At 43.0% G+C, this 25963-nt stretch overlaps 1 protein-coding gene across 10 annotated transcripts in view; it reads right to left on the bottom strand.

Moving 5' to 3' along the window:
- The window catches only part of ACSL4 (acyl-CoA synthetase long chain family member 4), an 81424-nt gene that overhangs the window by 30615 nt on the left and 24846 nt on the right, over positions 1 to 25963 (bottom strand). For 3 of the 10 annotated variants that reach the window (XM_083423643.1, XM_083423644.1, XM_083423638.1), the window contains exon 1: positions 19070 to 19408. The exons of 2 other annotated variants lie outside the window; for them this stretch is intronic. The gene's annotated coding sequence lies outside the window, so the exon portion shown is untranslated. Of the gene's footprint in view, positions 1 to 15434; positions 17620 to 19069; positions 19763 to 25963 lie in introns of those variants that run through there. 5 more of the 10 variants (XM_083423637.1, XM_083423645.1, XM_083423641.1 and 2 more) reach the window with 3 other exon arrangements.

The following is a 25963-nucleotide window of genomic DNA, read 5'->3' as shown; positions in this document are numbered from 1 at the left end:
GCTGATGTTCATCTTGAATGGCTAGTCACTAGTGTATGAACTGTAAAGGATGTGATAAAATATTAGTGTACTGTTAGTGGAGAATGAAATCTGGCCCCTTATCTATTATCTTTCAGACAAGCAGTTAAGACATTTTCTTTCTAGTAGGCTTTTAATAATTTTTAATCATGCTAGCTACAGTGTCCTTTTATTTGCTTATACTCTGTGTTGCTTTTAAAAATTCTATTAACATTTCGGGAGCAAATATTCTTCTTTCCCCAAAAAGCACAATATCCCTTTCGGATCCTGTAAATATAGGGAGACAAATCAGTAGGTCTAGGCTGCAAAAAATGGGACTGGCATTGCTGAAGTTGTCAGCCACATTTTTTTTTTTTTACATGGTTGCAGACAGCAATGATTTTGGAAAAGGCACAATTTCATTGAGTCCAAGGATCAAATAACTTACAGGGTAAAGTTAACTGTTTTAGCTGGCAAGTTTAGATAAACCTAGCAAGGTTTTCAACAGCTGTGTTTAAACACTTGCTTGGAAACTATAGGCAACAACAAATTCCACACTGGCAAGTAAACAGGCAGAGGAATTTTGTGCTCTTGCACCAGAATAGAAACTAAGTAAATTGCGGGAAAAGGGGAAAGCCCTCTTTTCCACACTCAAGTGTAGAACTGCAGTGAGCTGCTGGAAGAGTCATGGTGCTCCTTATCGCTCTTCTTCCAACCCCTCTGCCACAATAGCAGGCTCGTAACCCCCACCCCCTCAGCACAGTAACATTTTATAAATCTAGCCTTAAGAGTCATGTTTTTATAGTGCTGCAGGCTATAACATATCACACTGACGTATGATCATTAGCACACACTCCTCTGGGTACAAAGGAAAACAAATCATATGTGCCTTCTTGCTTCATTGATACAAGCTGCCTACTTTTACGTAACTGGGAGCAAAGGGCAATTGGCAAATAACCCTGAGTACTATTTTAATTATTCTGCCTTTGGTGTTATTTTCATAAATGTAAATTAAGATACACTGCATTTCTGTTCTTTGCTTCTTGCATCGCCATAAGCCCCACTGTTAGTTTTAGACTGTCCATCCATCACATAGGTGGTCATCCTCTAGGACTTTTGAAATTGTAGGCTCTCCATGTTAACACTGCTGTATTCCATCAGTCTGAATTGCATCTTGCCACAACGTTTTTAATTATGGCAAAATCAAGATTTGGAATAGCAGAATAGGAAGTTGTACTAGGAGCCACAGAGCTTCCCCAACTTCTGATCACTAAAGATTAGCATTTTTACAAACAAACAAAAAATGATCTCTGCTCATTAAAAAAGAATCTCCAAGGGAAACATGCTTAAAAGAAAGTCACTTTCTGATGTATTCATTTATAGACTACACACATATCCTAAAATCAGCTATGTACCGTATTTTTCGCCCAATAAGACGCACTTTTCCCCCTCCAAAAATGAAGGGGAAATGTGTGTGCGTTTTATGGGGCGAATGCAGGCTCCTTGGCTTCAGCGACAGCAACGGGAAGCCTCCGAAGCCTGCGCTCCAGAGGCTTCGCGTTGCTTCCGCTGAAGCCAGGAGAGTCTGCTCTTTGAGGCTGGCGGTGGGGGAAAGCAGCGCTTCCCCTATCGCCAGCCCCAGAGGATGGGGGGCAGCAGGAAGGCGCGCGACGCCTTCCCACTACTCTCCAACCCGGCTTTGAGGCTGGCGGTGGGAGAAAGCAACGCTTCCCCCATCGCCAGCCCCAGAGGATGGGGAGCAGCGGGAAGGCGCGTGACGCCTTCCCACTACTCTCCAACCCGGCTTGGAGGCTGGCGGTGGGAGAAAGCAATGCTTCCTATCGCTAGCCCCAGAGGATGGGGGGCAGCGGGAAGGCGCGTGACGCCTTCCCACTACTCTCCAACCCGGCTTGGAGGCTGGCGGTGGGGGAAAGCAGGCTTTTCCCCAAGGAGGGAGAAGTGACTGACTGGCAGAGTCCGTCCCTTCTTGCTCCTGTGGGCTTTTGCGGGGGATGGGGGAATTCCCCCACCTCCTGCAAAAGCAGGCAAAAGCCGTGCGCTCTTTAAAGGGGCTGCACGGCTTTGCTGGCTTTTCTAGGAGGTGGGGGAATTCCCCCACCTCGTAGAAAAGCCCGTAGGAGCCGCGCAGCCTTTAAAGAGCGTGCAGCTCTTGGGGGCTTTTCCCCAAGGAGGGAGAAGGGACTGACTGTCCGAGTCCATCCCTTCTCCCTCCTGTGGGCTTTTGCCGCAGATGGGGGAATTCCCCCACCTCCCGCAAAAGCAGGCAAAAGCCGTGCGCTCTTTAAAGGGGCTGCGTGGCTTCTGCTGGCTTTTCTAGGAGGTGGTCCGCTGCTCCCAGAGCTGCGGGGGGGTGGGCTCATTTTTTTCCCCTTGATTCCCCCCCCCCGAAAACTAGGTGCATCGTATGGGCCGGTGCGTCCTATAGGGCGAAAAATACGGTATTTGGAACATTAGCTTTCAACATTTGAAGCTAAATGAGAAAATGGGCAGGTCACCCACTATATGATTGCAATGTAGACTATTAACTATGTTCACACAGCCTGGCAGTTCTGTCTGTGTGAGGTGTGTGTATATGGTGGTGGGGAGAGCAGAGGGAGTGGTTGGCTGATCATGCTTTCCACACACACCTGCTTGCAGTTCACACTGATCAGCAGAGACATTCACAAAGAGTCAGATCAAGGGGAGTGCCAGTCGAAGGATCAACATACTGGTTAGGAAAAGAAGTCGCAGAGCACCATCAAATAATCAGTAGTAGGTTCCACACATTTGGTTCCTGCAAGTGCCAGTGGAGTTGTCAGTGGAACAATTCTGCAAAGCTTATATCATCAATGGGAACTGATAGAGCTGTCCAAAGTTTTCCTTGGTGGCAATTGGAACCCTCATTGTTGCAATGATGAACAGCAACACTTAACACAATCCCTCAAATTTTTCTCCAATCAAATTGTTTTTTACTTCTCAGTTTTATTCAGTCATTCCTACTTGCAGTTTTAACCAAGTATAAAATTACCTTAAATGTTCAGGTGGGCAGTATGTTTTGACCATTTCCTTATCTTAACTCCCTGTTCTTGGCACAAAACAACTGGAGCATGGTCTGTACATGATACTTCTGTTTTTGTGAAAGAACAAGATGCAGCCTAATAACCTAGTTCTGTAGCTTGCTTACCAGTGTCCCAGTATATAAAGCTAGCTCTCAGTATGGTTGGCTAATGGGGTGTTCAGAATGGAAACAGAAAAAGTAATCTTTGTCCCCTTCATCCCTTCCAAAACATTTTTCCTTGTTGGTGCTAAAGTTCAGAACATGCCACAATATTTAATTGGGGGTAGCAACTTGCATGCTTAAAATTACTACTGGGAAATACAAAAGATAAGTTTGTGCATGTTGAATAAAATCCTAATTGTAGATCAATAGGAAATAGGATTGCAAAATTGTTAGGGTTGACAGAAATGGTGCAGTAGCAGACTTCCTGCAGAAAGGGACATCACTCATAAGCAATTTTAAGTTGCAACGTATCAGAAAACAGCTTTCACAGGACTTGCTCAATAGCAATGTACTTCCTGTAGGAAAAGCACACAAGTTTATCAGTGATGTCCTAGAATAACCTCTTGACTACGGAAGTGATGAAGCATATTCTTAAGAAGATATATAGCTGTACAATAGTTGATGACCAAGTAACCACATTATGTAGGTTATTAAAAAAGCAAATTTCCATCAGCTCAATTGGGACATTCTAGATTACCAATCCAATTACAACTCCTCCAAACACAAAATAAGGAACTTTCACTAATTTCAGGCTAAAGTCAGCATTGGATTAGCACAAGCCTCTTGTGCTCTTTAGATAGCCGGTGCAAGCACACATTGTCTCCATATTTCATTTGTTGGCTTTTGAAACACAAGCCATGTAATCAAAAGGTTATTGTAAGTTTGTAACAGTTGTAACATCAACATTAAACTACTGTACAAGGATTATGAGGGAACCGTTGCCCTCTTTGGCATAATTGCCAAATGGTCATGTTTACCATAACAAGATAAAGAAAACAAGATTCTTACTATGAAGTAGTCCTAATCTGCATAATTTGGTTCCCTCTCTAGCTATTCACCTAGCATCAGAAGAATCTCCAAATGTTGAGAACTGTAAACAAGAGGTAGGAGAATGTTCTACCTCAGGGGTGTCAAACTCAAATTCATCGGGGGCCGCATCAGCAGTTTGGTCACCCTCAAAGGGCCGGATGACACCGCCTTTAGCACAAGGAGGAAGATGGCAGCTAAAATATAACTCATTCTCTTTGAAGGCATGCAGGCATAGATGGAAGGGGGTATTAGTTCTCCGCAAAGGTCGAGGACCCCAACATACACTCATGTAAGAAAACTTTTAGGTGCAGCTGCCCCCCATTGAGAGAAACAAGCGTCCTTTCACTATGTACAGCCTCCCTTGATTTCCCACAGCCCCACATAAAGGCAAACCACTCTTTAACATTCAAGCGTGTGTGATTAAAAGAAGCAATTTGCTATCATTCCCCTCCACACACACCCTTTGTAAATATGGGGAACAGATAAATGACGTCTAAGGGTTAGGTTTCATCCTTCATCCCCCAAGGAGGAGGGACGTAAATACTTAAAATAGGGAGGTGCCTTTTCTCTCTCTGTTCCCCCCCCCCTTTTCCCTTTTTGGCAGGCGATAGAGCAAGTAGGTCTTAGGGAGTGGGTGGGGTCGGGCTTGACTTCCACACCTGCGAAGGTAAATGGAGGGAGATAACGGGGTGAGACGCGGGGGGGGGGGGGGCGTGGAGAAGAAGATATGAGATTGGAGGGAAAGAAACCTTGCAGCCCAACAAAAGCAGATAAACGTGCTAAGCCTCCAGCTTGCCCACAAAGACGACTCCTCTTCCTCCTCTGGTGTGTGTGTTGCTGCTGCTGCGACACGGCTACTACTTACCCCTCAGGGAATCGGTTGATTAAATGCACATTTCTATGCCACTGAATTCATAAAATCTGTATGGTGGCGGTACCAAAGAATGTAAAAGGAAGGAAAGAGTCTCTCTCTTCCTCACCCCCACTTCCTCACCTGGGCACGCAGCTGGGCGAGCTCCGGTCCACCTCCCAGGTGGCGTAAAGGTTCATCTGGACCGGGCGCCCCCCTGCCGTCGCCGCCGCGCCGGACCCGGGAGCCCCCGAGCCGCCTCCCCCCTGGGGCCAGAGAGCCTCCTCCGGGGCCGAGAGCGGCCGGCTGAGACAACGAAGGCGCCGCTGCTGCCGGAGGAGGCACCAGCTGCTGCTGCTGTAGCAGTGCTGTCGGCGGGGGAGGCTGCCCTGAAAGGCTCTGTGCAGCCGGGGACGCCGAAGAAGCTGAGGCGCTGGATGCTGGCTGGTGCAGCGGAGGTGTGAGCGAGCCCCGCTGGCCGCCGAGCGCCCCTCTCTCCGCCATAGCTGAGGAGGAGGAGGAGGAGGACGACGAGAGACTCTCTCAATCCCCGCCAGCGCCTCAGCCGCCTTCTTTCCCCTTCAGCCGCACAGAATAAAAGGTGAAGGCTGGTGGCCGGCGGCGGCTACACGGGCCACATGACGAGGTCTGGCGGGCCGGATTCGGCCCGCGGGCCTTGTGTTTGACACCCGTGTTCTACCTTCAGAAAATTTGTTGAAAAGATGGAAATATTGTGTCATTCTTTCTATACACCCCACCCAACACCATTAAAAAAACAAAACCCTGTGCAACTATTCAACCATAATGGGCCACTGCACAAGTAGGCAGTTCCAACAAAACCAATAAGCAGATTTCAAGGGTTTTTCATCTTAAAACTAGAGTTTCTAAATTAGCTAATGTTACTGCCATTATAAAGATGGTCATAACAGTGAATAAGATGACAGTCTTCTACTTAAATTACATAAGTATATAAACCATGTTTCTGAAATAGTACAGGAGAGCAATCCTGAAGCCATTTGGACTCTTCCAGTGACCTCAAATATTCTCTGCAGTGAGGAAGGAAATGGGAAAGCCTCTCCATTGTCCCTTTGTTCAAATCCAGTCTTAAGGGTGTATTTGTGTATGAATATGGATGCGGGTGGTGCTGTGGTCTAAAAAAACTGAGCCTTGGGCTTGCCGATCAGAAGGTCGGCGGTTCAAATCCCCACGACAGGGTGAGCTCCCATTGCTTGGTCCCAGTTCCTGCCAACCTAGCAGTTCGAAAGCACATCAAAGTGCAAGTAGATAAATAGGTATCGCTCCGGCGGGAAGGTAAACGGTGTTTCCGTGCACTGCTCTGGTTCACCAGAAGCTGCTTAGTCATGCTGGCCACATGACCCGGAAGCTGTCTGCAGACAAACGCTGGCTCCCTCGGCCAGTAAAGTGAGATGAGTGCTGCAACCCCAGAGTCGTTCGCGACTGGACTTAATGGTCAGGGGTCCCTTTACCTTTACCTATGGTGAGCCTGTGACCTCGATTCAGTAACTAAGTATAAAAAGGTAAAGGTACCCCTGCCCGTACGGGCCAGTCTTGACAGACTCTAGGGTTGTGCGCCCATCTCACTCAAAGAGGCCAGGGGCCAGTGCTGTCCGAAGACACTTCCGGGTCACGTGGCCAGCGTGACATCGCTGCTCTGGCGAGCCAGAGCCGCACACGGAAACGCCGTTTACCTTCCCGCTAGTAAGCGGTCCCTATTTATCTACTTGCACCCGAGAGTGCTTTCGAACTGCTAGGTTGGCAGGCGCTGGGACCGAGCAACGGGAGCGCACCCCGCCGCGGGGATTCGAACCGCCGACCTTTCGATCAGCAAGCCCTAGGCGCTGAGGCTTTAACCCACAGCGCCACCCGCGTCCCTAGTAACTAAGTATATAGCATCTCAAAAGGAATGGCCAGGCTGCCTAGGTGGAGAAATCAGTGATCACTGTCATGTATCCTGACAAACAGGATTTCTGTGGTAGACTGCCCCGTGATGTATTTCTTTTGGAGACCACCTCCTTCTGTGATGTATGTACAGTGGTACCTCGGGTTACCGTGATGTACTTCTTTTGGAGACCACCTCCTTCTGTGATGTATGTACAGTGGTACCTCGGGTTACATATGCTTCAGGTTACATACGCTTCAGGTTACAGACTCCGCTAACCCAGAAATATTACCTCGGGTTAAGAACTTTGCTTCAGGATGAGAACAGAAATCGTGCTCCGGCAGCACGGCGGCAGCGGGAGGCCTCATTAGCTAAAGTGGTGCTTCAGGATAAGAACAGTTTCAGGTTAAGAACGGATCTCTGGAACGAATTAAGTACTTAAACCTGTATAGTGTTTTGGGGGGTGGTATTGAGCTACAGGGTGGGTAATTTCAAAAGTCTATATAAGGGCTTGCACACCATTGTTTGGGGTTCCTCTCCTCCCTCCCTGTGTGGAGTGAGTGGAGGACCCTGTTGCAACAGTTTAATAAAGATCGGGCTTATTAGCTGCTTTGTTTCTCAATATTCTCTGGTTGGCCTTTGTTATTTTCTCCTACCGAGAGGGAACCTACTTAAGGTCTCCATACAGGTTCTTGGATACTCCATAAGGGAAAAGGAGTAGTTGTTTTTTTCTTGTAACACTTACAAGATTGTTAAATACCAAATTTGCAGTCTTTATAAGCACCAATAACCTATTTCAAAGAGTTAATACACACATAAACATAAAAGCAAAAATGCTTCTTTGGAGAAACATCATTAGGTTCTCTAAGAGCTGATCATAATCTGGTTTAGAATGTCTGCAACAGATCCCTTTTTGCCAACCTGTGTAAGACAACGGAATATATTAAGAGAAACTGAACTGCAGCTGTCCTGGGGGGGGGGGGGGCAGAACTGCACTACCCATTAAATGACACTGTTCCTCTAGCAAAGGGGAATCACATTAACCCAAACCCATCTAAAATTGCTACAGAATACAATTATTTGTTGGCTACCCTACTCACTCATTTCATTTTCTAGTTTTACATGGAGTTTGTGTAAGGATGCCCAGAACCATTTCATAACAATTCCAAAGGCGCTATTGCCAGTTGCCTCTTCAATAACACCACCTCCAATGCTGCTTCCTGTAACTTGTTCTTAGGCTTTATTACTTCTCATATAGCAATGATTCCCAACTTTTATGAACCCAAGGTCCTTTTTTAACCTCAATTATTTTGCAGACACCCATATGCTAATTGTTGTAATTTTAGGCTCTGCTAACTGATACATGGCAAATAACTATTATGAATATTGCAAGGCCTCTTATATACTCTTGCCCAAAGGCAGTGGTGGAACCAAAGGTTGCTTGCTGTGACTTGTTTGCTCAGGATAAAATTGCTTGCATCCACTGGCATCTTGAATCCGCTATTAAATTCACAAAGAGTCAGATAGCATCAGTGCTCCATAAATCACTACTACAGCTAATTTCAATGAAATTTAACAACTCACAAACCAGCTAAAAAAATATTGATCCACATCCTGTTCTTACTTAGCCAGATACTGGATCAAGTCATAAAATAGTCAAAGAGAAAGTATTACTTCTTAAATAGCAGTAGATTATAGGCTTTAATTTAGTCCATGTGCAAGCAATTGAAATGAAGTATGGACTAGTGATGTGAGGTGAGAAAATTCTCGAGAATGAGAAAATTCTTGAGAAATATTCTCTGCTAGAAAATTCTCCGGAGAATATTCTCCACAAACTGTAAATTCTAATGTAAGAACCAGTTTTACAACCCACATTTTAAAAATCTAGCAAATAATAAGTCAAGCTGTGATATTGCCAGTGTTAGTAATGAATAATGATTTTTTTTTTATCCAGTTACATTACTGGGCATTGTGTCATTCACCACTGGCAGTTTTGAAATGTGAGCTACAGAAAACATTTGTTTAGTTTTAAAAATGCTATTCTTTTAATTTGATGAACATTTGAATTTGTATGTATTTCAACTATATGTAATAGCCATTTTTCTATTTTGGTGTGACCTTATTCTTAGTAATTCTATACCGTTGGCCATACAGTGTGATTTTTTTTACAGAAAGTAGCTTTAATGCTTTATACATTTAAAGTACCTAGGCCTATATGTGTAACAGCATATGAGGTGGCCTTGATTAAAACAGTTGACGTTTCTATATTTTTATTTAGTGCCAGTAACTGGTTTTTGCAGTACCAGTCAATGGAACAAGGTGCCATTTACCAGAGATTGACATACTGAAATATATTATCATATAATGATAATATATTTAATGTTAATGGCTTCTTTTTTATATGTATGCACACACAGTGGTACCTCTGGTTGCGAACAGGATCCGTTCCGGAGGCCCGTTCGCAACCTGAAAAGAACGCAACCCGCGTCTGCGCACACACGGGTCGCAGCTTCTGCTCATGATGTCATTTTGCGCGTCTGCACATGCGTGAGCGGCGAAACCCAGAAGTAACCCTTTCTGGTACTTCTGGGTCACCGTGGGACACAACCTGAAAACATGCAACCTGAAGCAAACGTAACATGAGGTATGACTGTAGTTTTGTTTATCAAGCTGTGTTTTAGTCACCAAAACAGTTATTAAGTATTAGAACTATTAGAAGCACAAGATAGCCTATTACAGAACTTACTTGTATCAAACCTTAACATGCCAATTGCATTTATTGACTTGTCCTTTAACATGTACATTTTCTGATGGAAGAATAAAATATGATTTAACTACTGAATTTCCTTATACCAAACCTTAACATGATAATTGCTGGTGCCATCACCTTAGAATGGTTTAACGTTAACTATAAAACATGTTTTACTTTTTAATTTGATACTTGCAAGTCAGGTGACAAATAGGCTTGTGCTTATATATTTTCACTGTGGTTCTTTTACTAAATATACAGTTAGCAGCAGGCTTAGTGATTAACATGAGTCATTCACGTTGAATTTTCAATTTCAAGTTTGGTGCAAAAAATCAAAGAATGTGAATTCACTGCATTGCCCCACTGAATAAACCATCTGTACAGGTTTTGGCTGCCATCTGAACAAGATTACCCATGAATATTACATGTATATTAACTAATTATATAATTTTCAATGCATTAAAATTATATCATTTTCAATGCATTAAAATGAATATTCTCCTATTTTAAATGAAAATTCTCTAATATTCTCATTAATCGAGAATATTCTCCAAAAGACTATTCTCAAGAATTTTACATCACTAGTATGGAATCTATTTATGGGTCCTCTATGCATGCATCTTCTGCACATGGAATAGAATGCTATACTGGGACATCAGTTACAAGACTCTTCTACTCTTCTACTCTGAAATTATAAAATCATTTACCAAAGGTACTAAAATAATAGAATTATAGAGGTGGAAGGGATTCTAAAACTCATAGTCCAACCCCCTGCAATGCAGAAATCTCAACAACACCATCATCCAATGTGAAACCATACTGGACTCTGCTTAGCTTTACAAATGTGCTAGCAATTTTATTGCTACACCAATTGTTGCTTTTTAAAAAACTCACTGCAAGAAGAAATTAAGAAATTGTTCCACTGAGCAAGAAATCATAAAAGGAAAAAACTGTTTGTTCCAGACCATTCTTTGCCTCAACTCTAAAAATGTGTGACAACCCAAAAGGGCAACTATATATGGACAAATCCAAACCCCTAGGAATGGTGGATTAAGAGCTCTAGAAAGCAAGACATCTATAAAACGTTACTTATCTGCTTTTCCATTTATTTAAATCATTTCCCAGAGAAAATGCACATGAGAATATTAAGTGCGCATCCTTCCTTGAACAATCATATAACTGAATATCTACCTGTTCTTTAAACATTCTTTAAGACTCTGCCCTGTCATGCTTATGGTCTAGAGTTGTGAATGACTAGGATTCAAAAAAGGCAAGGGGAAAAACCATTTGGTCAGATAAGTATTGGTGTTTGCATATTTCACGTTAGCAGAATCAGCATGTCCGAGAAAAGGAGGGCTAGTCACTACAACCATTCTAGGAAGCATAATGCTTGTACAACTACAAAATACCATATTTTTTGCTCTATAAGATGCACCAGACCACAAGATGCACCTAGTTTTTGGAGGAGGAAAACAAGAAAAAAAATATTCTGAATCTCAGAAGCCAGAACAGCAAGAGGGATCGCTGCGCACTGAAAGCAGTAATCCCTCTTGCTGTTCTGGCTTCTGTGATAGCTGCACAGCCCGCATTCGCCCCATAAGACGCACACACATTTCCCCTTACTTTTTAGGAGGGAAAAAGTGAGTCTTATAGAGCAAAAAATACTGTAGTTATGACCACTCAAAAGCAAATCACCTCCGCCATTTAAAATACAAGGACATTATGAAGCTATTGTTAATCCAGTACCCTTGTAGGAAGTGACTCGTATGCTCAAATTTCCTTTCCATGAAAAGCCAGTCACACTAGAAACAAAATCCTACGTCAAAAATAAACAAATATAACATGAAAAACTAAACAAATACTGCAGCCATTTAAGCTGCTCCCACTTATGTGGGAGCAAACTCCACAAAACTCAGTGAGCCTTAATTCTGAGATGACACCATGATGATGTTGCTGCTGCTGCTGCTACTGTTGCTGCATACCGCCCTATACTCGCAGGTCTCATGTATAAAATTTCAGTTTTAAACAGCTTTAATTTTGTTAAAAGGTTCTATTCTGCATGTTCTCCTGCAACAAGAGTTGGTTGCCTTCTGCACCCCGCCTCCCGGTAATAATATATAATCACATTACATAGGTAAAAGGTAAAGGTAAAGGATCCCTGGACAGTTAAGTCCAGTTGAATTTGACTATGGGGTGCAGTGCTCATCTCTGTTTTCAGGCCGAGGGAGCCAGCATTTGTCCGCAGACAGCTTTCCGGGTCATGTGGCTAGCACGACTAAACCACTTCTGGTGCAACAGAACAGTGACAGAAGTCAGAGCACACACAAACACCATTTACCTTCCCACCACAGCAGTACCTATTTATCTACTTGTGGTGGTATGCTTTCAAACTGCTAGGTTGGCAAGAGCTGTTACATTACATATTACATTACATTACATTACATATTAACCTGCTCAAACCAAGAGCAAATGCTTCTATTTTCTTTGTCTATTCAGCCAAATATATATCATGATTCCAAATACATTTAATTAAGATTGCTATTCTTCAATAATAAGGAACACTATTTTAGTGTTTGATAGCTTACACTGTTTTGTAATTAATATTTTTGTCATTCAATAGTTTTTTCTTAGATTTGGGGGTGATACAAATGAGAAGTCAATACAACAGTCCATTGATAACAATGAAAGCATCCCCATTAAGGTTTCAATCAACAATTAAGTATGGGAAAGTTGTATAGATTGCATAAGAGTACAAATAAACAGTATTATGTCCGATAAACAGTTTCCAAATAAAGATGACCACAAAGGCTGTTTTAATTGCCATTCTTCTACAGTGGTACTTCGGGTTAAGTACTTAATTCATCCCGGAGGTCCATTCTTAACCTGAAACTGTTCTTATTTTAGCTAATGGGGCCTCCCGCTGCTGCCAGAGCACAATTTCTGTTCTCATCCTGAAGCAAAGTTCTTAACCCGAGGTACTATTTCTGGGTTAGCGGAGTCTGTAACCTGAAGCGTATGTAACCCAAGGTACCACTGTATTACAAGCCTTTTGGCCAGAGATAATGTTTGATCATATTTAGCAGCAATGGCCCTGTTTGTTTTATGAACACCCACCAAAAAGAAAAATACTGTGATCACAATATTCATTTTTCTAGTTACCCAAGCCACAAAACTGCATTTTTATATGAATGGCTGGAAAGGGAAAGCACAACTGGCTATGTCTGCAGCCTAAAACAATTAGGAATGTAGCACTCATGAATAAAAGTCAACTAACTATTTATATCCTGCCGTCATCCCTCTATGTTGGGACATAACAAAGCTTCATATCTTTATACTAACGTGCCTATTTTGGAAGATGACAAAAGAGTGATAGTGTGAAAGGTAAAAAATATATAATGTCCTGCTCTTCAGTACTGCATGAGACAATGCTATTAAACCCTGTGGTGTTCAAATAATTGCTTTATATCTACAAATTGGCTACAGTAATTGCTGCCATATCAGTGACTGCTTTCCCAATATATACTGTATATACTAAATAGAAAGCTTACTTTTTACCCAACCAAGGAAAGCCACATGCATCAATTAGTTCATATGAGAACACAAAACATAGCTGATGTAGCCTTTTACCTCAAGCGGAAGATAACACTTTAGTGTCCACTCTTATCATAATAGACAAGATGTAATATGCAACCTTGGAAGCTGCTAAGCAGTGAATCACATTTTCTTGGTTTTCTTTCTCTCTTTCTGCCTCCCCCCTCCCTTGTTACATCAGCATCAGGCCACATCCTGAGCCCAGCCTCCTGAGCTGCGTCTACAAAGGGGGTGTGAGAGGGAGGAGATTATGCTACTGAAAACCAATGACCAAAGGAAACCATCTGGTCTGAAGCCAGAAAGATGCTACTGATTCAGGGAAAGAATCACAAAGAACTGCTTACTTCTCATTCAGCTCCTGGGAAGGAGATACTCTAGCTGGACAAAGGCCAGAATCAGCTCACAGGGTTGTTTGTAATCCAGAATATAACTCTTCAAGGTACATTACTGACAATAAATATAACATCTCTTTCTCAAAAGCAACAAAATATAAACATTTGGTAATGCAAAAGGCTGCTAGAACTAAAAAAAGTGGCAGACAGGAGGAAGTGAAATGACAATTACAGCAGAGTGTAGCAACAGTGATGAACAAATGCAGTGATAAGCCACATACACCTACACACACACCCGTACCTGAGGCCCTAATAAAGGCAACATTCCAAATGCTATGCAAGTCAAAGTGCATTTCTCACAATGGCTACACAACACATACTGACAATTAAGGGTTTGCTTTTGTTTCTTTGCAAGACCCACCTCTTGCAAACTGTTAGAATTACAAAAGTAAAACTGTTCCAAATGGAACAGAATAATATAAATTTAACAGTTTTATCTGTTTTTATAATTGCATGCTATGTAGCTGTAACCTGCCCTGGGACCTTATGCTGAAGAGTGGGTTAGAAATTCTATAAGTAAAATAAATATAAAATAAACATCTGCTGCTGAGTTTTGTTAAGCCTATTCTATAGATCTCTCTAATATTAACAAAAATATTCTTAAATTACATGGGTCCACATATATTCACCCTGCCACTGCAGCACCCCATTACAGATAAGAAGGCTATCTGGAATACCCTGAAATAAGCTGCCTCAGATTACATCTTGAAATCTGAGCCACTAGCCCTGATCGGCATGCATATGCGTCTCCAACTTGCAGGATCCAATCCCCATTTGGCCACACTTCATCAACTTTACAGATGCTTTCCTCCCCACTCCTCTGCCAATTCTACACTTCTTTTCAGTGTTGTTCACATGAACTTCATCCCAGGTGACCACCTCATACTCAGCGTTCAAAATTAGCCCCTTTTCAGCTGGCTATTGGCCACTTGCTACCAAGTAAAGATGCCTGGGTGCCAAGATGGTGCCTGACATCTCCACCATCTGGCTGGCTGGTGCACAGTAGCGGTTTTTTTTGCTGCTGTGCTATGGTATGCGTCAGATTTTAGATGGAACTAATAATATACACAATTCATTTTCAGATTTGTAATCTTGTAAAAAAAAAAAAGGCGCCTAAACATTCAGTTTGTGAGCATGTAACCTAGGTTTAAGGCACCATTTGGCAAATAATAATAATTATATCTGCTTCTAACACTGCTCATACTCCACTGTGATACTTTTTCAGAACCACACACCTATGTCGTCCCTTCCTATTCCTCTCCTTCTATTTTTTTGTTCTCTTATACTGTCGTCTAAATCTTCATTTCTGCTTTTCTTTCTCTCCTATTCTTCTGCTTCTACATCTCCCACTTTCCTAACAGTGTTGTCCAACTTTGCTTTCCTCGAAAGTCCATAAATATAAAGTGATCATCATAGCATGATTACCAATTTCCAAGAAATGAAAGTTGTGCATAGTTTAGCTAGGGAAAACACATGGTATCAAATAATTTCTCAACTTAGGTTACCAAATAGCCTGGGATTCATTTCACTGACCAAGACAGCGATAAGAATTAGATTATCCCATATAAGCTAAATTGCTTTTAAAACAGATTACAATCCTAATGTTGCAAATATATCCCATGTTAGTTATAATTCTTCAAATTCATAATAAAACATATATAAAATGGTGTTATTCATAAATATCTTACACACAAATTTACGAATGTCTACTTGTGGTTAAGCCCCTTTGTCTTCAATGGGCTGTACTCCCAAGCATTAAGTGTACCCAGGATTGCACTCTTGTCTGGAAGTAAATTCAATTGAACTCAGTCAGTTTACAGATGAATAGATATATAGGAAATTATGTTATGGTTAAGTCTCCTTACCTAAATGTAGCCTAGTGTGACAAACAATATACAAAAGAGGCAATTAAAAAATAATATAGCAGCAATTTATCTCCCTTCTGAGAACTTAAGTGCTGCATACCGTTAATACAGGTATTTGTGCTGCTGAAAGTGAAAAATCATATGACAACCCCACAAACAACCTCACCCACATCAACACAACCCATCCTTTCTGATGCAACAGAAAGAAAGTGAGCTCACAGATGAGTCCATCAACTCAAGCACAGTGTAGCTTTCTCTTCTAAGCAAGATCATTATCAGGATAAAGGGAAGATCATTTTAACTATTATCTGCTTATCTTAAGATTTTCTCAATGTATGTTATGACTATTAGATTATTATTTTGGGGAAGGGAAATAAATGGCACAGGAACCACCATTACCTAGCCCTTATAACTTCCTCTATCCAGGGTGAAACATGATGTGTGTGCATTTCTCTGTTTTCTTGTAGATAAAAGTCCTCTGTCATGCATGATCTAGTTGAGATTCCTGCATTGCAGGAGGTTGGATTAGATGATCCCTGGGATCCCTTCAACTCTACAGTTCTATGATTCTATACATTTCCTTTTGCCCAAGCAAGGCCAACACATACTCCCACCAACTCCTGAATCCACAACGCACAGAATGTTTTGACTGGCAGGAAGATACAAAAATCTAGTGATTTTCACAAGCAATAACCTTTGCCTTCCTCTGGGGTTTATGCAATCTCCCTATCTCCTGACAAAGTATCATACTAGTTACCCGGCAAATCTAACCTGTATACTAAAAAATACCAACTGTCACTCAATCCAACCTGGGTGCGAGAGCCCTTAAAAATGGGCTGTGATATGCAGCCCTTTGTCCTTTCCATGACAGACTACTAGTCCCTCACATCAGGGTCCATTATCAATAATCAAAACCACTGCAACAGACAACCTATGGTGTGTTACTCATGAGACCAGAAGCCTGCTTGCTGGATTCCAAATTGTGTTTTCGCCAACCTCAAGAATTCTAGAAATCTCCAACATGTGTAACCACTGAGCGTATTCTACTGGGTGAAAGTGTGGGGGTAGATAAAAGCAGACTTCTTTGTTCCCTGGGAGTCAGATAAGTTGGGTACTGTTCATACTCCCCAAGTAACTGTTAGGGATCTGACTGAGAAGTGCGGAATGTGCTACCTCAGGATCCCTCTGAAAGCAATTGCTTTGTTTTCTCAAAATTCACCATGCCTGGGAGCTGAAAGAAATAATTGGCAGGTGCAATGGCAGCAATTACCTGATAGTTAAGACACAGCTGGCCTACTCTACAAAGCCGTTGTGCAAAGGAAGAGCAGAGCCAGGCTCTCCTAACCTTCCTGTTCTGTTATATGGCCACATGATCCAGAAAGCTCTCTGAGGAAAAATGGCAACTCCCTCGGCCTGAAAGCAGAGATGTGCATACTCAAATTTGACTGGACTTAACTGTCCAGGAGTCCTTTACCTTTTTACCTTCTGTTACACGCCCTCCCCTTCTCTGTTTTATTTCCTCATCTTGACACTAATAGGAGGACTAAATACACCCGCTCCAGGGCTAACTAACACAGTTTTAGACCTTTTTTGAGGCATGTTAGGGAACAAGGGGGTCTGATACATTCAATACCTCCTTCAACATGCTTCATTTTCAGGATGAACATCTGCTCTACACTCTGCATCAAGTACAGAGACTTCCTCAGCTGCAAGATCTTAGGACTGCACCCATAGTCAATTAAGTGATTACATTAGCCAAGGCTGTAACCTGAAACATACTTACATGCAACTCCTAAACATACATGAACAAAGTGGGATTTATTTCTGAGTAAACATGCAGAGAGGATTGTACTGCACAAAGCATTCTGATTGGCTAAAAGGTGCTTCCACAATCAGATTTATTAAACATTTTAAAAACAAGCATTCTAATTAGCAACACCTTCTTGTCTTGTGGCATCATAATGACACACACATATATTGTCACATAAGCTTTCATCAACTATGGAAACTTATGCCACAATAGATCTGGTAATCTTCAAGTTACCTGAAGACCCTGTTGTTTTTGCTATAACAGACTACCATGGCAACCCCTCTAGAAGTTCTCCCTGAAGAAGAATTTTATCCTGTGCAAGAGAAAACAGAAGACCTCTTCTGGGGTACCTATTGCAGCCCAGGAATGCATCATCTAAATAAGAAAAGAAAGAGAACCCATTGTTTTTTCCTCATAAGCAATTATATGTAGTTATAAGAGATTAATTTGTAGCAGAATCCATACATGCCTATTTAGAAATAAGGCCCTCTCAGTTCAGTAGCATAGACTCCTAGGTAAGTGGGAGAAAACTGTAGCCTAAATCAGTCAAAACTCATACATATAAACAGCAAAGGCAGCAATTTTACACTGCCAGTTAACTTAGAATTGTACTGCATGGAAACCAAATACAGTGGTACCTTTGGTTACGAACTTAATTCGTTCCGGAGGTCTGTTCTTAACCTGAAACCATTCTTAATCTGAGGTACCACTTTAGCTAATGGGGACTCCCGCTGCCACCATGGTGCGATTTCTGTTCTCATCCTGGGACAAAGTTCTGAACCCGAGGTACTACTTCCAAGTTAGCAGAGTCTGTAACCTGAGGTGTTTGTAACCTGAGGTACCACTGTACTGGAAGCCTCTACCCACCTACCAAAAGTAAGCCCCCTGAACTCAATAAGCAGACATATAGAAGATTACACTACTAGTTGAGTATTTGTATGAATTTTAACTTACCTGATTAATCTATGAAATGTGTATAAAATGTATGTCTTACACACACACACGACTCAAGTGTGAGGGCCGCCATGCATACTGAGTTTCTGTAATGTTTTATTGATGTTATTGTATTTTTTATTGATTTAAAAAAAAACATTCAGAAGGTCAACAGGCAAACAAAAATGGCATTAATAACAACATATATTTGAGGTTTTGATGCCCAAGCAGAATATAAATCCTGTTGAATGGATTAACATTAAACATACAAACACAAATTTTAGGGCTCTCATTTGATTAAAGAAACCCTGGCTTAGGGAGGAAAGCAATATGCCCTTTCCCTGCCCGAGGACCACATTTCTTCTCATGGACAACCATTTGGGAATATAGCGGTATGGCCAGAAGCAAAAGTGTGAGGAGGAGGAATGCAATCCTTACTTTTCTAGGCTGCATGACAGCCATGCAAATTCACAAAGAGGTTTCCATACACACACCCCTACATCCTACCGGCAAGCGGCTTTGAGGATGTACACCTGCCTAGGCAAAAGTAGCGCCACCTGAGGAGGGGTTCCTACCCCTGCCGATTAATCGGACGGTCTTGAGCTGATTGATCTACCGCTACATCCCACACTGAGGGGAGGGCAGGGGGTCAGTGAGGCTGAGGGGGAAATGGGTGGCTCAGAGAAAAGGGAAGCTGGGCAACGCAGGTGGCGTGTTAATAAAGGCGAGGTCAGAGGAATGCGACCCGAAAGCCAGCTTTGAAAGAAAAGGTGAAGTGAGATCCCCGCTTGCTGCTTCTACCCGACCGGGGAAAAAGCTTTCATCCCCTTTGGCGACGGCTAGAGGGAAGGAAGCAAACTGTCTTTCGCAAGGGCCACGCAGCATCACTCACCTCATGCGGCGGAAGGCAGAGGCGACCCCTTTCCGGCATATATATATGTACCCTATATATAGGGTGGGCAGGTGAATAATCTCTCCCAAATAAAAATGGGCGGGAAGCGATCTCCTCCCCTCCCCCCCTTAAGAAGCGGGGCGCCGCCAGGCGAATCTCACCGTGATGTGGGGCGGGGAACGAGCGAGAACTCTTTCCTGTCCCCGGCTGCCGTAACCGAATCTCTCCTCTCCCGCAACTGAAGCCGGTCCGCTGCCCGCCTCACGCTGTTTAAAATGGCTGAGGGGGAAAGAAAGCGAAGCAAGACCACGGGCGAGGAGGCGGGGGCCGCGCCGGCTGAGGTAACACGGGGGCGGGGAAGTGAGGGGGAGGAGGAGGTGTGTGCCCCGGCGCGTGGACCAATCCGAAGCCTCGCTCCGTTTATTGATGCGAAGGGCAGCCTCACAGAAAGGAGGAAGGGAGGGCGCGAGCGAAAGAGAGAGAGAGAGTGGGAGGGGAGGTTTGGTGGTGGTGACAGCGGAGCCGGCCGTGACGGTGTTGTCGTCTTCGTCGACAGCGTCGGCTGCTCAGGCGGCTGGAGGGTGAGGTGATGGGCTGTAGGCGAGGTAGGAAGAAAGCCTCGCCCAGAGAGGTGGCGATGTCTCTTCAGAGGTGGCGGTTGGCGAGCGCGAGGTCTGACAGGAATTCAAGCTATTCTCTCGATCTGGGTTGTTGGTTTTGGTTTTTTGACCGCCAGCGTATAACAGATCAGACATATATATGTCTCCCATAGGTTTATTTATTAAATTTCTATACAGCCCTTCATCCAAAATATTATTTGTGTGTGAACATTTGTGCCCCACTCTAAAGTAGTCAGAAAGGCTGCCAGAGCAGCATACATAGTCAGTTAAAACAAAGTAGTCCCTACCCTCAGGGTAACAACAACAACAATAAAGAAAAAGTACACCGTACACAAGGAAAAAGGGACAGGGAGGGAAGAGGAAAATCAAAACAAGTCTGTGAACTTGCTCGCTAGAATGGTACGTGCCTTGGTTATCTCCCGCTTTGACTGCTGCAATGAGCTTCTACATGGGGCTACCTTTGAAGGTGACTTGGATACTACAATTACTCCAGAATGCAGCTGCTAGACTGGTGACTAGGTGTGGCCACTAGGACCATATAACACCAGTCCTAAAAGACCTATGTTGACTCCCAGTACATTTCCATGAACCATTCAAAGTGTTGGTGCTGACATTTGAAGCCCTAAATGCCCTTGGCCTTGTATATCTGAAGGAGTGATTCCATCCCTGTCCTTCAGCCTGGACACTGAGATCCAACTCCAAGGCCTTCCTGGCGGTTTGCTCATTGGGAGAAGTGAACTTACTTGGAACCAAGCCCAAGGGCCTTTTTGGTAGTGGGGCCTTCTCTGTGGAATGCCGTCCCATCATATATCAAGGAGATAAATAACTGACTTTTAGAAGACATCTGAAGGCAGAATGTGTAAAGGAAGTTTTTAATGTTTAATGGTTTATGGTTTTTTAAATATTTTGCTGGGAGCCGCCCAGAGTGGCTAGGGCAAAATTATAATTGTTCATTAACAGCAACAATGATAATTTTGGTACACAAAAAATCATCATAAAAGGACAAATAAAACAGTGGCTTCCCCCAGTTAAATTAATTTAAGGACAATGAAATATTCAAGATAATTACTTCATGACCCCCAGTTACGTTAAGAGCACAAGAAAGTTAAGTGAAATATAACTGGATAATCATGTGAGTTAAATCCATTAGCAGTACTATGAACAATGTAAGAGTACAATAAAATTGTAGGGTGTATGGGGTGTTAGGGGAGGAGTAGTACCTCTGGTGGGGAATGCATCATGCTCTATTTGGGGTAAATTGCACTCAACCCTCACCTGTGGCTCCTAGAAGCTGTCAGCATGCGACTGCAGTCACACCCCAGTGTGGTTGCCATATTTTGAAGAGTAAAAAAGATGACGCTATGATGGCCATTCAAAGGAAATAAATGCAATGTCTCAAATTTTACCTTTGAAAAAGAGTGTGTTCTGGAAAAAGAGGACGCATGGCAACCCCCAGGAAATTGCTTCAACTGGCCAGCTAAACCAGGTGAGGGTAGCCGATTGGTCTCAAACCCTCGATGAGTTAGTGACTTCCCCTGCATGCAAAGACAGACTCTGGAAGATTGAGCAGACAAAACCAATAGAGGGGCAATGGTCAAGGAGGTTTCTGCATGTGCTGTAGAGGGACGTGAGGAGCAGGTGGGGCTTATCAACCTGGGAAGGTAGCCCATCTAGGAGAAGGAAAACTCTGACCCTCCAACGCTTTGCAGGATATCTTTGGAAGAAGAAAATGCTAAGGAGTAAACCCTACACAAATCTAGAGTGGAGTCCCTAAGACGGTTGGATGGCACCTTGTATGCCTCCTTCCGTCAACTCCTACAGCCAAGCTAGTGCCAGCTGTATTGCTCTTCTTTCCTTTGGAGTACATCACCAAGGCTGAGAAGGAGGCAGCCAATAATAATAATAATAATAATAATAATAATAATAATAATAATTTTATTATTTATACCCCGCTCATCTGGCTGGGTTTCCCCAGCCACTCAGCCTAGGACTTCATGCACCCTGTTCAGGCATGTGCCCTGGGGAAGTTCACTTTGGTGCTGCTAACGCAACGGTTTGACTTCACCCCCAGAGGCTCACTCACTGTCTCTTGAGAAAGAGGGGTACCAACACAAAACACAATAAAATCATGTAAACTTAATGTCGCCACAACCAATAATTTATTGAAAACCATGATAAACTAGTGTAAAATCTCAAGCTATTAAACAAAATTATGTTATTAAAAATTATGATGGAAACACAGAATCTTGGATCATAAGATATATTTACTTGGACCGCAATCTGGTATTCATTTTCATTGGGAAAAGGGCAGTCTAATTTGGTGTGGCTTACTTCTGGCTAGACATGTATAGGATTTCACTATTAAGTAAGTTCAGTGAAGGAAAGTTTCCCACCCATTCCTCCCCACAGCAGTCCCCTGTGCCGAATCCCTCATGTATTCATTTATTGCATTTATATCCCACCTTTTTCTTGCAAGGAGCTCAAGGATCCCCCCTCCTTTTTTCCTATAGTTATATTTACCCATTGTAGAAAAAAGAATGCAACAGCTACCCCTGCCCCCCCCCCCACCCCAAAGCATGTTTGGGTGAAAAACTGGAATTTGTGTGTGTAAAAGGATATAGGCTTGGCTCTGGTACTAAATCAGGCATCAGAAATGAGGACTCAGCTGGGTTAGAAACAGCTTAACTAACCAAATGCACCTGTAGCAGTGAATGTTCACATGGAGAAGCCACACAAATAGTGTCACATGGTGACTTTGAATCTTGCCCAGTTAACAATGGGTGATCACCAAATGGGTAGCAGAGAATGTGAACTGATGAGAGGTGCTTTATACATTGTCCAAGTACAGACCCTCCAAGTATCCCTATTTTCCAGAAACGTCCCTAATTTAGAAAAGCCACCCCAGTTTCTGATTTGATCCTGGAATGCCCTGCTTTTCCTTAGGACATCCCTATTTTCATTGGAGAAATGTTGGAGGGTATGGAATTATCCATCCCCTGAGCCATCTGAAGGCAATCCTGTATGGGGAAGGTTTGTTTAATGTTTAATGTTTTATTATGTTTTTATATATGCTGTAAGCTGCCCAGAATGGCTTGCGCAACCCAATAAGATGTCTGGGGTATAAATACTAAAATTATCAATGGGACGTCCCTATTTTCATCAGAGAAATACTGGAGGGTAGGCAATACTCATGCAGATCAGCAATGTATATGGTGGTCGCATAGGAAGCAGAAACTGCACAGACTACTGAATAGGGTAACAGCTTTGCTGTGCAACCCTGTTCTTGTTTACTCAGAAGTAAGTTTCACTTTGCCCAGTTGGGCCTATTCTCTAGAACGTGGGTGAGCAGATCTTAGCCTTGTAGGATTAACGTTGGGGTTTTTGCCTTTTAAAGTTTATCCCTGACATCCGCTTCAAGATGCAAAATAGTGGCTCAGGCAGATGGCTATGAAATAGAGTGCTTCTGAACAAATGCTCAGCCCAGGAATTTGAGATCAGTACCAGAATCAAGCTTACAAATACTTTCAGAGAAAAAAAATTACTTCGGGTTTTCCCCCAAGCATACATTTTCAGCAACCTAATATTATGTGGGGGCAAGCTTTTCAGTTGTTGCTATTGTTAGACAATTGGAAATCAATGTCACCTGAAGATCTACCAGTAGATGCTAATCTTCCTTCTTCCCACCAACATAGACCTAGAAAGTGTGTTTGGATTTCAGCTTTAAACACCTACTATTTGTAGCACAGAGAGAGGCAGGTATGTATTGACAGTTTCAATGACGTTTAAATCAGATCTGTTAGCTTAATATCCAGATTCCTCATTATTAAATCAAAGTCCATGGATGTCTGTTATTTGTATACTGTAATTGCAGCTCAATGCAGTTTAGAAATATAGATCCACTACTTAATCATACAATAAACTTCCTTGTGGGTTATTTTAAAATGTGTGAAATTGAAAAAGGGAAAAATAAACCCTTTTGCTCATCTTTAAGATTAATTTTTTACGCTTCATTAAGAAGTCACTTAATGAAATTGGTGGCTGAACTCTTTCGTAAACTCAGTAACTTGAGACTCATGAGAAAAGAGTGGGAAATGGAAACTAAAGTGTTGATATAAGAGGAACTAGAAAATGCAGCTAGGACAGTTCTTTGTGCTAAAATGCACATTGTAAAAGAAAAGAAATCAAAGTATTTATTTATTCCCATAGACGTTTTCAAATTCTGGATTAGTATACTCAGAATGGCTTTGTACACACTGGTATGAAATATTGTGTGCTCAATAGACTGGTTTGGCATGCAAATAATTGAAACTTGAACTCTTCCCATGATTTCATCCCCTCAACTTCCAGTTTAAAGACATGACCATATTTGGTGTAGGACTTCAGAACTGATTCTTTGGGGTTGAAGTTACGTACAAGATGTTATCAAATGAAAAGGAAGAACACAGTCAACAAGGCTTTGTTTTTCTGCTGTATATAGCACACAGAGGATGAGGAATCTCTCCCCACCCCCATTTCATCCAATCTGAGATCACAACAGTCACAGTTCCTTTTCTGACTACATAGTAAAAAAAAACCTGCAGCAAGCTATAGTGGAATTTAGTGATTCATTCAAAATTCGAATGAAGGTCCATTAAAATCAACAGGATGTGATTCTAATTGTTTTGCATGAGTATGCCAAATCCTTGAACTGTTTTGGGAAATACCAAGGCAAAATTGTTAATTGATTCCTAAGGGTTAAGCGCACGTTCCATGCCTAATCCTTGAATGAAAACCCCACTTTCTACCTCCTCTCCCCTTTCTGTTACAACAGTGGATGGATATGTAGTCAACATCCAGTGAAATCCTTCCTTATTCTTTCATGTGAGATAGAAATGCAATCTTAGCTTACAAGGTTGCATATATTATTAGCATGAGTGGATATGGTTGTCAGATACTGGATTTTTCATACCAGGCTTGCTGGATCATGTCAAGGGCCTGTCTAGTCCAGCATTCTGTTATCACTATGGTCCGACGGATGCTTATGTCAGGCCTGCAAGCAGGATCTGAGCACAAAAACACTCTTCCCATTGCACTTCCAAGCAGCTGGTATTCAATGGCATACTGCTTTTTTTTTTCCTGCTGCGCAAACTTTTCTCCCTCTTTGAGTTCATTCGCATTTCCATTTGCCCTGTAATTTCTAGGCACGGGTCCAAAAGGTTCTTCCTTTGTCCTGTGTCCAGAAATCATGGGACAAGTGGAAGTGTAGATGAGCCCTTTTTTGAATAGTTTGTATATACACCTTTGCTTCGTTTGCTGTTCTGTCATACAAGTGCACTAAAAAAAAAAGCGGCCAACTTGTGCATGTAGTACCAGGTTCAACTCCTAGCCCAGCCTTCCTCAGCCTGGTGCTCTCTATATATTTTTGACTACAACTTCTGGCAGCTCCAACCAATATGGCAATTGTTCCAGGATAATAGGAGCTGTAGTACAAAACATTTGAAGGGAACCAATTTCTTCTTCTTCTAAGAGTAAAGGTAAAGGTACCCCTGCCTGTACGGGCCAGTCTTGCCAGACTCTAGGGTTGTGCGCTCATCTCACTCTAGAGGCCAGGAGCCAGCGCTGTCTGCAGACACTTCCGGGTCACGTGGCCAGCGTGATGACGCTGCTCCGGCGAACCGGCACCAGAGCAGCACACGGAAACGCCATTTACCTTCCCGCTATAAAGCGGTACCTATTTATCTACTTGCATTTAAGGGTGCTTTCGAACTGCTAGGTGGGCAGGAGCTGGGACCGAATTTTTTCCCTTTATTTCCCCCCCAAAACCAGGTCGGGGAAACCAAACCAGGTCGGGGAACAGCGGGATGGCGGCGCTGCGCCTCCCCGCTGTCCCCCGAGCTTGTGGGGCTGACCGATGTCTGCCCGAAGTGCGGGGCGCTCTGCTTCAGTGCACCCCACGCTCCGTGCAGCAGGCTGCTATCCGCAGCCTAGGGAGCCCTGCGGAAACTCCCACAGGGCTTGCTAGGCTGCGGATAGCTTCCCGAAGCGCGGGGCGCTCTGCTTCAGTGCGCCCTGCGCACCGGGTGGCAGGCTGCTATCCGCAGCCTAGGGAGCCCTGCGGGAACTCCCACGGGCTCCCCAGGCTTGCTGATAGCTTCCTGAAGCCTGGAGAGCAAGAGGGGTCGGTGCGCACCGACCCCTCTCGCTCTCCAAGCTTCAGCGAAAGCCTGTATTCGCCCCATAAGACACACACAGATTTCCCCTTCATTTTTGGAGGGGGAAATGTGTCCTATAGGGC

This window comes from Podarcis tiliguerta (assembly GCF_965153285.1).
Source record: "Podarcis tiliguerta genome assembly, chromosome: Z".
Classification (NCBI taxonomy): domain Eukaryota; kingdom Metazoa; phylum Chordata; class Lepidosauria; order Squamata; family Lacertidae; genus Podarcis; species Podarcis tiliguerta.
The sequence above is the reverse complement of the archived record's forward strand: the minus strand, read 5'-3'. Positions and strand labels throughout refer to the sequence as shown.